Source organism: Neovison vison, chromosome 7 (assembly GCF_020171115.1).
Source record: "Neovison vison isolate M4711 chromosome 7, ASM_NN_V1, whole genome shotgun sequence".
NCBI lineage: Eukaryota > Metazoa > Chordata > Mammalia > Carnivora > Mustelidae > Neogale > Neogale vison.
In genome coordinates, this window is record NC_058097.1 from 142,586,697 (window position 1) to 142,599,148 (window position 12,452).

At 33.6% G+C, this 12,452-nt stretch overlaps 1 long non-coding RNA gene across 1 annotated transcript in view; it reads left to right on the forward strand.

Moving 5' to 3' along the window:
- The window catches only part of LOC122912539, a 371,418-nt gene that overhangs the window by 11,772 nt on the left and 347,194 nt on the right, over positions 1 to 12,452 (forward strand). The window contains exon 2 of the long non-coding RNA XR_006385654.1: positions 7,140 to 7,183. This is a non-coding gene — a long non-coding RNA (uncharacterized LOC122912539). The remainder of the gene's footprint in view (positions 1 to 7,139; positions 7,184 to 12,452) is intronic.

Below are 12,452 nucleotides of genomic sequence, written 5' to 3' on the forward strand. Positions count from 1 at the left end.
TATTAAGGCAAAGGGCTTTAAAGTTGGTTTTTGTGTGGCTGCCGACAGTTCCTATGACCGATAATGAAATTTTGTGACTCTGAGCAATTTTAATTCCCCACGCAAATATTTAAGTAATTCTTGTAACCTAGAATGAGCCCCGAGAACATGAGATGTTAGAACCATAATGATAATTCAAAATCATTTTTAACTGACAGAAAATAATAACCAGAAATTTAATATCTGCCAACCACTGTCCCCACCATGTAAATATTATAATTCCAGTTTTAAAGATAGAATAACTGGAGCCCAGAATGGTCCAATATCTTGCCCAAAATCATAAATATCTTGATCTCAAACCCAGTAATATCTTTGTGCAACTCAGGCTTTTTCTACTACACCTAGCCTCCTATAAAATTACTTTAGATGGGACATGTGAGGGACTTTTGGCAGTCATAGAAGCCATAGAGATTCTGCAACTGGCCAGTGGAATGTCTACTGGGATGCTTGATTAAAATGCCAAGGGAGGTACAGGAAAATACCAGACTTGTCTCTTTCAAATTCAAGCACTCTCTCTATCTTTTATATGCTGCCTTTTCCACACTGGATGCTTAATAAATATTAATTATGATAGTGCTTCACAGAGTTAATTAACGTATTTCTTGCAAATGGCTGGACTGCTTGAGAAGAGACTATCAATTAAATGTGAGATTTTACTTTATTGTAATTTAAACTGAGTAAAAAAAGAAAAGACAGTAAATACTTTCAACTGTTTTAGTTATGACAGAGTACAGTGTTTCTGTAGATTGGTTGGTTCAATCAATGTAGTCAGCATTTACTGAATACTTTCTACATGCCAAATGCTCAATTAAACATATTGCAAATACTAACATTTAATATTTATAACAACACTATTTATAGGTATTATTATAATCTTTCTTTTCCAAACAAGGCAACTGGAGAATTGAGGTGTTCCATGAATGGCCAAACTGGTATAAGCCCTCTGGCATTCTGACTCCAAAGTCTAGTATCTAGAGCACTACGCAATACTTTCTTGAATATAAATTTGAAATTGAGACAATCACTAATTGACTAATTTATTCTTTTTTTCCTTTTAAATGATACAAATTGAGCACTTTTTATGTCTAAAGTTCTGTGCCAAGGGCCTGGTGGGATGTAAAACTGAATAAGCTCTTTTACCTAAGGAAAGCATACGACCTTAAGTATTGTGAGGCTGAGCAAAATGATTGTTAGAATTACCTCAAAAGAGTCATGGGAAAATGACAGAAAGTGGGGGTTCATTTTCATTGAAGAATATAGGAAAAGTTTCCATGGATGGATGCTATAAATCCCTGGTAAGAGGAAAATAGAGTGGCAACTGAGATTAAGGCAACATCAAGGGAAAAATATGGGGAAATGAAAATCCATAATGTGTTTGAAAAGTACTAAATAAACTAGTAGGGAAAAAAAAATCCCCCCCTCAGTTCTCTGATTTCTGGTACATACTTTCGGGTTCTTAAATGGGGTTGCTCATTAAAACCAAGTAGGGAACTTCTTCAAAGCTGATACATCCTAGCTTCCTATGTTAGCAAGTCCACTTAGGGCTTTAGTGTTTGGACATCTCTTTTTGTTGTACTCACTTAATTTAAAAATTTAGCTATTTCTTAATTATCAGATTATTTTGTTATGTTTCTTCTCTCTCCTCTGGTCTCTCTTTGGGGGCTTCGCAGGTTTTTCTCCTTTTCTACTTTCATAAAACACTTTTGAGACATACTAGGAATAATGTCTCAGAAATGGATGATAGGAAGAAGTTTGCCAGGCCAGGCACAAATATGTTTATCAGAAATAGTTATGGTTCTTGTATTCAGGACTTTAAAAAGATACATCTTAGATCATAGCCTTTCCTATCTTTGGTATGTATTTCTTTTTTTTTTTTTTTCCTTTGCAATGCATTTCTAAAAAAAAAAAAAAAAAAAAAAAAGGTATTTATGTAGACCATGATCTTTATTATACAATACAGAAGACAAGGAAAACAGATGATCTCAAAAGGAAAACTAGAAATATAAATCATGCACAATGTAACAATGTAGAACTTTTGTCTAAAAATATCTATGTACAAATAAGGAATAATTGGAAAACAGGTGGGGATTCCCCTGACCCAAATCTCTAACTTTACAGTTCAAGCTTAAGAGTAGCTTGTTCTCTTATCACCATCCTTTGGTTTGGGAGTCCCTCTTACCTCTTTCTAAGGGTGTGTCTCCAGAGTATTCTTACCACATTCTTCCATGTCTTGGAGCCCTCCTACCCTGTAGGGGGAACATCTGTTCTTTCTTAGTAAACGATTTCTCTAAAGATGGTGTCTTTTAAACCCTTCATGGTTACTAAAAGTACATATACACAAAGAGATATGCACGCATATACAAACACATACACACGTATGTCTGTTTGCTTATATCTGTTTGCATATGTAAAATGATAATTGACCTGCTTATGGCACTTCCCTCTTTTTACACTCTACTTCTCAGGGAGCATTGCTGGTGACCTCTTTGTTCCCCCCTACCTTTCTTCCATCCTTTCCACTTCCTAATATGGAATTAATGGGTGATGTTGTTTTTCAGTTAAGCTCACCTAGAGCCCTGCTTACAATCTCCTACAAAATCACAAAGACCATTGAGACTGGCCCATATTGTTCTACAATTTGAGGCATTTTCTTTTAAATATAGGTAATAATAATTACAATAACTACCATTACATGACTGACATTGTAGTGAGGGCTTTGCATTCATTCATTAATTTAATTTTTTTTCTTACAATAACCCTTTGTGGATTTAACCCTTTGTGGATTTAACTTTGTGGATTTATACCTATTTGCAGCTGAGAAGACAGAGGTCATAGAAATATGTATCAGGTTTCATAGAACTAGACAATAACAGGGTCAGGATTTGAACCTAAGTGTGTTAGAGTATGCATTTTATTAATTACCTTTACATAAATATAGAGAGAGTCATTCTTTTAGCCAGTATTTAATGAAAACCTGTAATGGGTATGGCAGAGGTGTTGGTCTAGATGCCAAGGATTCATTGATTAGCAAAAGCAGACACATTTCCATCCCTTATGGAGTTAACAATCTAGGAGGGGAAGAAGATATGAACAAAATGAAAGTAGTATGAAATTACAATTACAGTAAGTATGGAAAGGAAATCACATGCTCATATATTAAGGGGGGGTGGGTTAAGATGGACAGGAAGTTCAGCTTAGGTTTTTATGAAGTAACTTACATTTGATATATGAAAAATGATAAGGGTTTCCCTGAGGAAGAAAGAATGGGTTTTGATGGGTTGAGGATCAAAATAAGACTCAGTAAGATGTGCATGATTAAACATTTTTATCTGTTCATTGGAACAATGGGAAGCTAGTAGGGGATTTTAAGCATGGAGATGACAAGATTTGATTTAGAAAAGATGGTTCTGGTCGCAATGTGGAGAAAAATGGTAGAATGGAAGTACATGTGAGATTAGTTAGTCTGGTTAGTAATACTGTTGAGAGATGATGGGGACTGGCATTAAGGTTATGGTAAACAGGCAGATTTTGATGGGTTTGGAATCTATTCAGGAAATAAAATCAATAGGAATTGGTTATGAATTGGATTTAAGGAAGAAGAGGAATGAAGGATGTTTCCTAGGTACTTGATTTGTATAACTAGATGAAAAGGGTACCAATTTATTGATAATGGGAGTAGTGGAAGACTATATTGCTTCATTATCCTGTAAATGATTAGCTGATTTGTGAGGCATGCATGATATATTAATGATCAGGAGGCATTTGACTGTCATGCATAACTTGAGTAATTGCTAAATGCCCAGAAATATACCTGATATGTTAAGGGTTGCAAAAATGTAAAAACACATATTTGAGAATCTTAAGATATTTTCTGGGACATCAGGGAATCTAGAAATCACTATTGAGATGGCATATTGATTTTTTCCACTGATAAAATCAGGCTGATCAAACCTATCTATTGGTAATTTTTAAAAATAATGTGATTCATAATAGATGCTCAATAAAATACTTGTTGAATGAATTAATGATACCTTCAAGAAGTAAAGTATCCATAGTATTTGATGATTACTAGATATTCAGTAAGTATTTGAGTAAATTCATAATTTAGTCCAAAATAATGTCAAAGGCAAATCGTTTTGAACATGAAAAAGAATCCTAAACAAAATGAGGTTATACTTTAATCCCAACATGAGGCATTGTTACAGTCTTTTTAAAATTTAGTTTTGCTATCCCTCCATTTTCTCTCACATCACACAGCACACTTGGCTTAGAATCCAAGAAAGGGTTAACTCATTTTTAATGGTGACCACGAAAGGACCACTCAGGTTTCTTAAAAGATATATAATGAAGATATAAGTTCTCTCCAGCTACTGGAGTAATTTGGGCCACCAGATGTCACTACAGATTAAGCAATGGTGAAAGGCTTCCCACAGTATAAATTCCACAGAGGATTTTGACAAGTTAAGCAAATACTAGAAGATGTTGATTTTTAAAGAAAAATAATTAGGCAGTTGTTCAACTTTTTTCAGTTCTTTCTGCTTTCCCTTCAATGCATCTGGAAGAATGAAATAAAGAATGCCTATATTGCATATATCATTTAATTTTGCATAACTTTTGCCCTGTATCCTAATAAAAAAGAATAGATGTTATGGTCCAGCAGAGCATAGTTTTTGTTTCAGCAATTTGTTTGATTGTGAGCAATATTTTTCAAGCTCCATTTTTCTCTCACTTCATAAAAGAAGACTGTCCCAGCTCACTTATATTAATGACCCTTTACACAACTACCTTGCTTGTAAGGGGTACAACACAGGCTGAATATATTTCCATTATAATGGCCACCTATAACGGGTAGTTAATCATGAAGAAAATTCATTAGCTGAATGTCACCAGAAACCCATGTCGTGTGGCAAATGAACAGAGGACAGCCAGTTTGAGTTTTAATTCCTGCAATGAGCTCCTGTTGTAAAACTCCTTTCCTCTGTATGAAATCAGGCAGAGAATTAACAAAATGACAAATGGCTGGTGGAACCTGATGAGAAACCTTGATTACAAGAGTTTATTATTTCTTGTGGAGTTTCCACAAATTTCTCATTGGAAGAAGTTATGTTTTTGCGTGCCCTGAACCTTACTTTTTAAGCTCTGAACAACTAAGGAAGCTGAAGCATAGATAGTCTTTGACCAAGACTCAAATTTAGGTCTCTTTCAGAATTCTTTCATGAATCAACTTCAATTCAAACTTACTGATGGTATACTGGATATCTCACATATTAATTCAATATTTATTCAACAAATTGTTCTTGACATGCTTCCCTACACCAGGTAATTTTCCAGATGGTAGGGATACAATACAAAATAAGACTGAAACAACAAGCCCTCATGAAGTTTATTGTCTATTACAGAGAGAAGTAAGGCTGTGGAGGGATGAGAGTGAAAATAAACAGTCTAGCAATGAGTAATTTTATACATTTTTATAAAAAAATAATAATATAGAGAAACTAGAAACTGGTGGGGATGATGGGAAGAAGCTAAACATATTAAATTTCCAGCAATGGGGAGAGAAAAGCAAAGACCCTATTTTTACAACCTTTACTTCCTAGTCTGAGAGAGAGAGAGATTGACTCCCTGTTTCCTTTGAGGATTTGAAAATTCTCCATGAGGAATATTGGCCCTGTTGCTTATTATTAGAGCGATTAACTCTGCCTAATAAGACAGGGTTAAAGTCAGCAAATAACTTCCAATTAGAGTCCTATGGCTTAAGTGGGAGTAGGGGAAGCTGTCAAAGAAATGGAAGAAAAGAAGAGCAGATTAAACAGGTGTCCACTGAAAGATTAAATGCAATTTCGGTAGATTTCTGTACAGTTGGCTTATATATATGCCTTACTGGAGATAGAATAAACCCATGGAAATCTTTTTGGAAGTAATTTGGCGTATTATTTCTATAGCCAAAGGAATGTCCACATCTTCTTAGCCTTCTCAGTGCATTCTGATAATGAAAACTATGAATTGTATTTTGAAGAAAAACTATGTGTACATTAGGATGCTTATTAAAGTGTCATTGTAATAGTAAAAGGTAAGAAGCCCCTTAGGTATTCAACATCACTTCAGAGACTATAAATTTATGGTACATCACTCAGTATGATAAGATAATTACTCATCACCAGCAACAATTTAAAGGATTATGAAACAAAATGGACAATAAAATATTAGGTTAAGATAAAAGCGCAATTTGAAGAAATCTTTTTTATTATTTTATGTTAAATATACGTAATCACATACAGGGGGGATAAACAGAAACATAGGAGAAGGAGGCTAGTTTATTTGGTATTTTTAAGAAGCATCTTTGAAGACGTATGATGAAAACTCATGGCTGTACCATCAAGCTGTTGATGGTAAGGAGATCAGTATGTCTGTATATGGAATTAGGCTGAGTTACTTTGCTTTTGTGCAAAGCCCATGGGAGTGTGGGGAAAGGAATGAGGGAAGAAAGACAACGCTTCTTGGATATCTACTGTAGGCCCTTTTGTGGACTTTTACTTGTACATTTCCTTAAGTCTTCATGAAAAACCGTAATTTTTATTTTATCACACCTTATTTATATGTGACTAAACTGAAACTCTGAATAGTTACATAATTCAATTATGGTCACTGTTGTAATAAATTGTTAATCCATAATTTAAATATTTGATCTTAGATATACAAAGGCATACTTTACTTTCTTCTAGGGAATATCGAATCAAAATGAGGAGGGGAGAATAGAATAACAAGGAGGGTTTCTTCACAAAGAATTCACAGAGAAAATGGCTTTTGCATTGACTCTTAAATGCAGAGTGAGATCCTGTTTGGGCATTGTTCCAAGTATTAGAAAGTTCATGTGTAAAAGACCCTCTGTGGTCTGTGCATTGCTCGTGTACAGTGGCTACAGACAGGAACTACGAGAGAAGCGAGTAGCACATGCAATGAAGAAATGTTAGTGAAGTCAAAGGGGTAGAATGTGAATGCTCTGTGGGCCATAGTAAGGAGACTGAACTTGATATTAAGGTGGTGGAAAGGTAAAGAATCCTCAGATTTGTGAAGGGAATAAATGTGCTTCTTTTGTCTAGGTGAATCTTGTGCAATTACAGAGGCTGGAGACAGACACGACAATGTAAGAGCATCCACTAACATGTCAAGCATAGTTCTGCCAAACAAAACCCTGACTACTGCTGACAGAATCATAGAAATTACATCAGGGAAATTTGGAATCAGTTCTCTTGTGTCTCTCACAGTGCAGTATTTTTCTGTTCAATCCTGCCTCTAGGCTGAATGGGATTTGCTTATCAGTGTTGCTGCTGCTTGTTCTTGTAGGAATTCTTCTGCTCTTTTTAATTCTCTATCATCAAAGGCAATGGTATGAAAATAGAATCTTTGTTTAAAATTTTATTAGCTCTTTTGATAAACAAAATATTCTTTTATTTCTGAGATTTTAAACACAAACCTATGAGCTTTTGCATTTCCAACTGGACTAATTTTATGAGGAGTCTTTTTTTTACGTAGCATATAATTTCAGCACCATTTTATCCATGCTATGGCACTCAGCCAGAAGTTGTGTGTGTGTGTGCGCACATATGTATGTAAGATATGCACATATATGTATATATAGGGACACAACATATATGCACATGTATAAACATATCTTACATATAAATATAGTAAAATATTGTATACATATGTATATTATATATATTTTTTAGACTGTGCTAAAAATACATTTGGAATTTCAGATCTATATAATTACAGAGCAACACATTCTACATCAGTATAGCTTAATTCTGTATCCAACAGTAAGCAAAATCTGATGGAAACCTAAATAGGTTTATCAGTCTCTAATATTTCTTCCTATAGATTTTGTTCATCTTTTGAAAGTATTTTGAGTTCTGCAGATCTCACTGATTTATCTTGAAGGATAAGCTACATTCTCAAAACAACATACATTTCATGCAAATATCCTTGGTTATAAAGAAGGGATCGAAGAAAAACAAACAAAACTTGCAGCATTGATAGAACAGTGCTTTAAAGCAACATTTTTCTGGGTTATCAATGAGTTATCACTTTCTCTGAGAGATTATTTGGATATTTATCACAGTAACAAATAACTATGTTTCCAACCTCACCACAGTTTCAAATTAAAATAAAATAGAATAGAGCCTAATGTCTTAAAAAAAAAAAAAAAGAAAGAAAGAAAGAAAGAAACTTTCAAGGGGCACCTGGGTGGTTTAGTTGGTTAAGCATCCAACTTGACTTCAGCTCAAGTCATGATCTTGGGGTCATGAGTGAACCATTCATTGGGCTTCCCCCTTCCCCCTCCACCACCCATGCGTACTCTGTCTTTTTCTCTCTCTAAATAAAAAAACAAAGAGACCCACAAAAAACCTTTAAGACTGATAATGCAGAATTATTTTTGCTGAGAAAATTGCAACTTAAACAATATGGATGAGGATACATTATGTCTTTCCTTATTTTTAAAAATTATCTGAAGACACTGAATGTTTCAATAGACAGAAGATTGATAGAAAGATCAATGATAGATACATAAATAAATATTACATGTAACACTAACACTTGTTAAAAGAAATTTTCAGCAAATGTAAATTAGAGAAAATGAATTCAACTAAAAGTTGGGTTTTTGTTATGTATATGTATCTACATGAATAAAGCAAAAAGATAAGTATATAGAATAGAGTTTTCATAATAAAATGAATAATTTGCTACATGGTTTTAAGGTTATGCTTACCTTATATTTTTATATATTATATATAAATTATATAAAATATATTATAATATATTTTATTAATATATAATAAAATATATTTATATATTATATATAAATATATTTTATATAATTTATATATAATATAATTTTATATATAATTATATATCTTATATATAATATAATATATATAAGATATATAATTATATATAAAATATATAATTATATATAAATATATTTCTAACTAATTTATAATTAATTTATAATTTATGAATACCTTAATTTACATTTACCTTAATACCTTATATTTATATATTTATTTTTATTTTATTTTATTTTATTTTTATTTTGTTTTTCTATTTGTTTGTTTTGTTTTGTTTTTTTAGATTATGCTTGCTTTAATTAAGAAAATGAAGTAGCTGTAACTTGGTAAAATTTTCTTTTGTGCCAGGATGTCTCCTGTGTCAATATCTCAGCCTAGGAGAACACATTAATTTTTTATAGTTAAATGTATGAACTGAGGAAATAGGAGAAATCAGGTAACTTAGTTATGCATTTATATAGATAAGATTGGCCAGACAGACCAGAGTTCAAATTCATTATCTTCCATTTATGCCCTATGTAACCTTGGGCATGTTGTTTAACAACTCTGAACCCCAAAATAACTCAACCCAAAAATTCTCATTTATAAATTATAAATACTAGTAGCATTATGGTATGAGTAACTCATTGGATTTCTCTACCCACTTCAATTTCCTTTTTTAAACTCTAAAATTAAATCAAAGTTCAAATTTCATGCTTTGGAATTTTGGCACATCTAGTCTAGAATGTAACAGCTTGGCTATCCTGGCAATATCATTTAGTTTCTTTGAGATGCTTGTGAGTAGGAAATTTATCTTATTCATTTCAGTTTTTCTAACCTCCACAAAATCCCGAAACTATAATAGACACTGCCTTTCCTTAGTGTATCTATATTAGTCAGGATAGTGTAGGCTCTGCTGCAGTAACAAACTCTTAAATCTCAATGTACTAAAGTATAAAGATTTATATCTTGCTTGTGCAAAATTTAGTGCAGATTGAATGGCTTTCACTTGAGGCTCTCCTCCAAACTTTGACTCAGCTTTTAGCTCTTTGAACCTAAGATGTTACCATTTGAGGCTGTAGTAGGAGAAGGAAGAAGGAGGAACAAGTGATAATTTTAAAGAACAAAGTCTGAAAGTTGATTAAAACAATTCTGCCCACATTTATTGGCCAGACTCAGTCATGTGTTTACAAAACAACTCTAAAAAAGGTTAAGAAAAGTAGTCTTTCTATTTACCATAGAAGAAGAAATGATATAGTAAACACAGCATGTGGCGTACATGAAATCATACACTTTTCTGTAAAGCTTTTCCCAACCAGCTGATTGAACTGATAATTTGATTCTCTCTGCTAAGGGTTGCACAATATTTTTTTAGAGTGTGAGGTAAATATTTATTTTATAGTTAATTAGGTAACATTTCTTTTTCATCTGTGATGACATACCTGGTATGGCTCTCCAAACATAGTATCTAATTTGTCTTTTCTCAATACATATGTGTAGCACAGTGGCATAAGACATGGCATTAGATATTTGGTAGACCATAACATTGAAGAAATGAATTATTCTTTGTGATGTCAGAAGGCAGAACTACAGACTATGAAGAGATGTTGGACGAAGGTAGATTTCACCTCAATCTATACGAAGACCTCCCAAGAAGAAAGGTTAATTTGGTCATAGTGACATCCTAGTCTCTAGATATATTTTAACAGTACCTAATGGTGAGATACAGTGAAATGAGATCATCTTTGGAGTTAGACTCACGCAAAATTAAATTTTAGTTCCACCAACTACTAACAGCTAGATACTGACAGTGTGGCCTTGGCAAGTTAATTAAATTCATTGAACTTCCAATTTTTCATACATTTAACAGAGTTTTATCTGTCAGATTTTTTTCTAATTATAAACAATGCAAATCAATTCTGGTTGATACAAATAGAAAAGGAATTTACAGAGGATCATGAATAAGTCACAGAATTAATAGAAACCTAGGAGAACCAAACTAAGACCAGCCATGAGCCAAGGCTGAATAAGCACTAGAGCCATAACCCAGATCATGCCATGGGAGCCATCTGGTGCTGATGCCACTGGGCAGTCATTGTCATGGCTGGTACTGCCACACTTTGCCCTCCTATTCCAAAAACTGATTAGGAGTTACAACTGAAATGAATTATTTTCTTGTTGGACTTACTTGTGTCATTCTGGCCAGATTCAAATTTCTAGGTCAGAAGTTCTGATAGGTTCAGGCTCAGCTACATGCCATGTATGTGCTACCAGAGGGTAGAGAATAATGAGTATGTGGCCTTTATGTGAAAGGGGGCAGGCTAGTCTCTCTCCAAGATTCATACAGTGGGGATATCCTCACTATGGAAAGATTTAATTACTGGACAGTCCAAAATCAGTTACAAAATAGAATAATTCCAACATTCGTGGCTTATGTAAGAATTGTTAAGGATGTTTTCTTAAAGTGTGATAGAATATTTCACAATATCTAGGTCTTGACCTAGATTTGAAGCCATGGCTAAAAATTCTCAATTCTCCTTCATGGGTACTTTTCCAAGCCTTGACCCCCAACTACTTCCCTTATCAGGCTCTAACATTCCTGGATTATAAAACACACATACCCATACTAGAGGCTCTCAATTACCTAACCCTCAGGCAAGCCCCCTTCTTGGGCTGGCAGAATTGTTGAAAATATCTAATCCACATGAAAACTATGAAAGCTTGCTAACTCCACTTTACATGGCTGTATAAACCACCTTCTAAAGGGCCAGTTTGCTGTTACCATAGTGCCAGATGCAAACATGTGTGTTGGCCCTGCATGATAGCTTTCCCTTGTTTGAAGAGGTCGTTAATAAAGAGATCGATTTGTTTTTTTCCTGAGTCTTTGTGTTGTGCCTCCCACTATAGAATAATAATCATGCCTAACATCATATAATTGTGAAACAAATGGTGAGTGTTTCACCCAGAACATATCCACTCAATGTGTATTTTTGCATAAATAGCTATTGATAATATTTTATAGATAATTTTTGTATTGGATATGTTTTACATTTTTTTCAGTGCTATTATTCTCTGAAGATCTAGAAAGGCACAAATACAAACATTAAAGAACATATATCTTGTTTTATTTTATAGCAACTTTGATCTACAAAGTTGTCATAAAACTGCTGTCATAAAATCTGGCTGTTCATAGCCCTGTCTGCTAAGATTTTAAAACACTGGAGACCTGGACTGTGCCTGAGAACTACTACATAAGTAACTCAGAAAGTCATTATAGGACAAACACATTTCTCAACATCTCCATGGGTGACTCTGCTATACAGATAAGGCTGAGAACTACTAGCCTACAGGATAAAATTCTAATACCATTGCACTGGAAGCATGAACTTCACAGTCTGGATTAATCTGTCTTTCTGATCTACTTTCTGCACCTGCTCTCCCACTCTTTGTAGCAGTTTTATAGAACTTACTATTCTCCAGACCAAAGATTTTTTTTTTCCTCCTGGATGTTCCATACGTTTTCATTTGTTTCTTGTTTTGTTTGATTTTTTATTTGTTATTTATTTATTTATTTATTTATTTTTA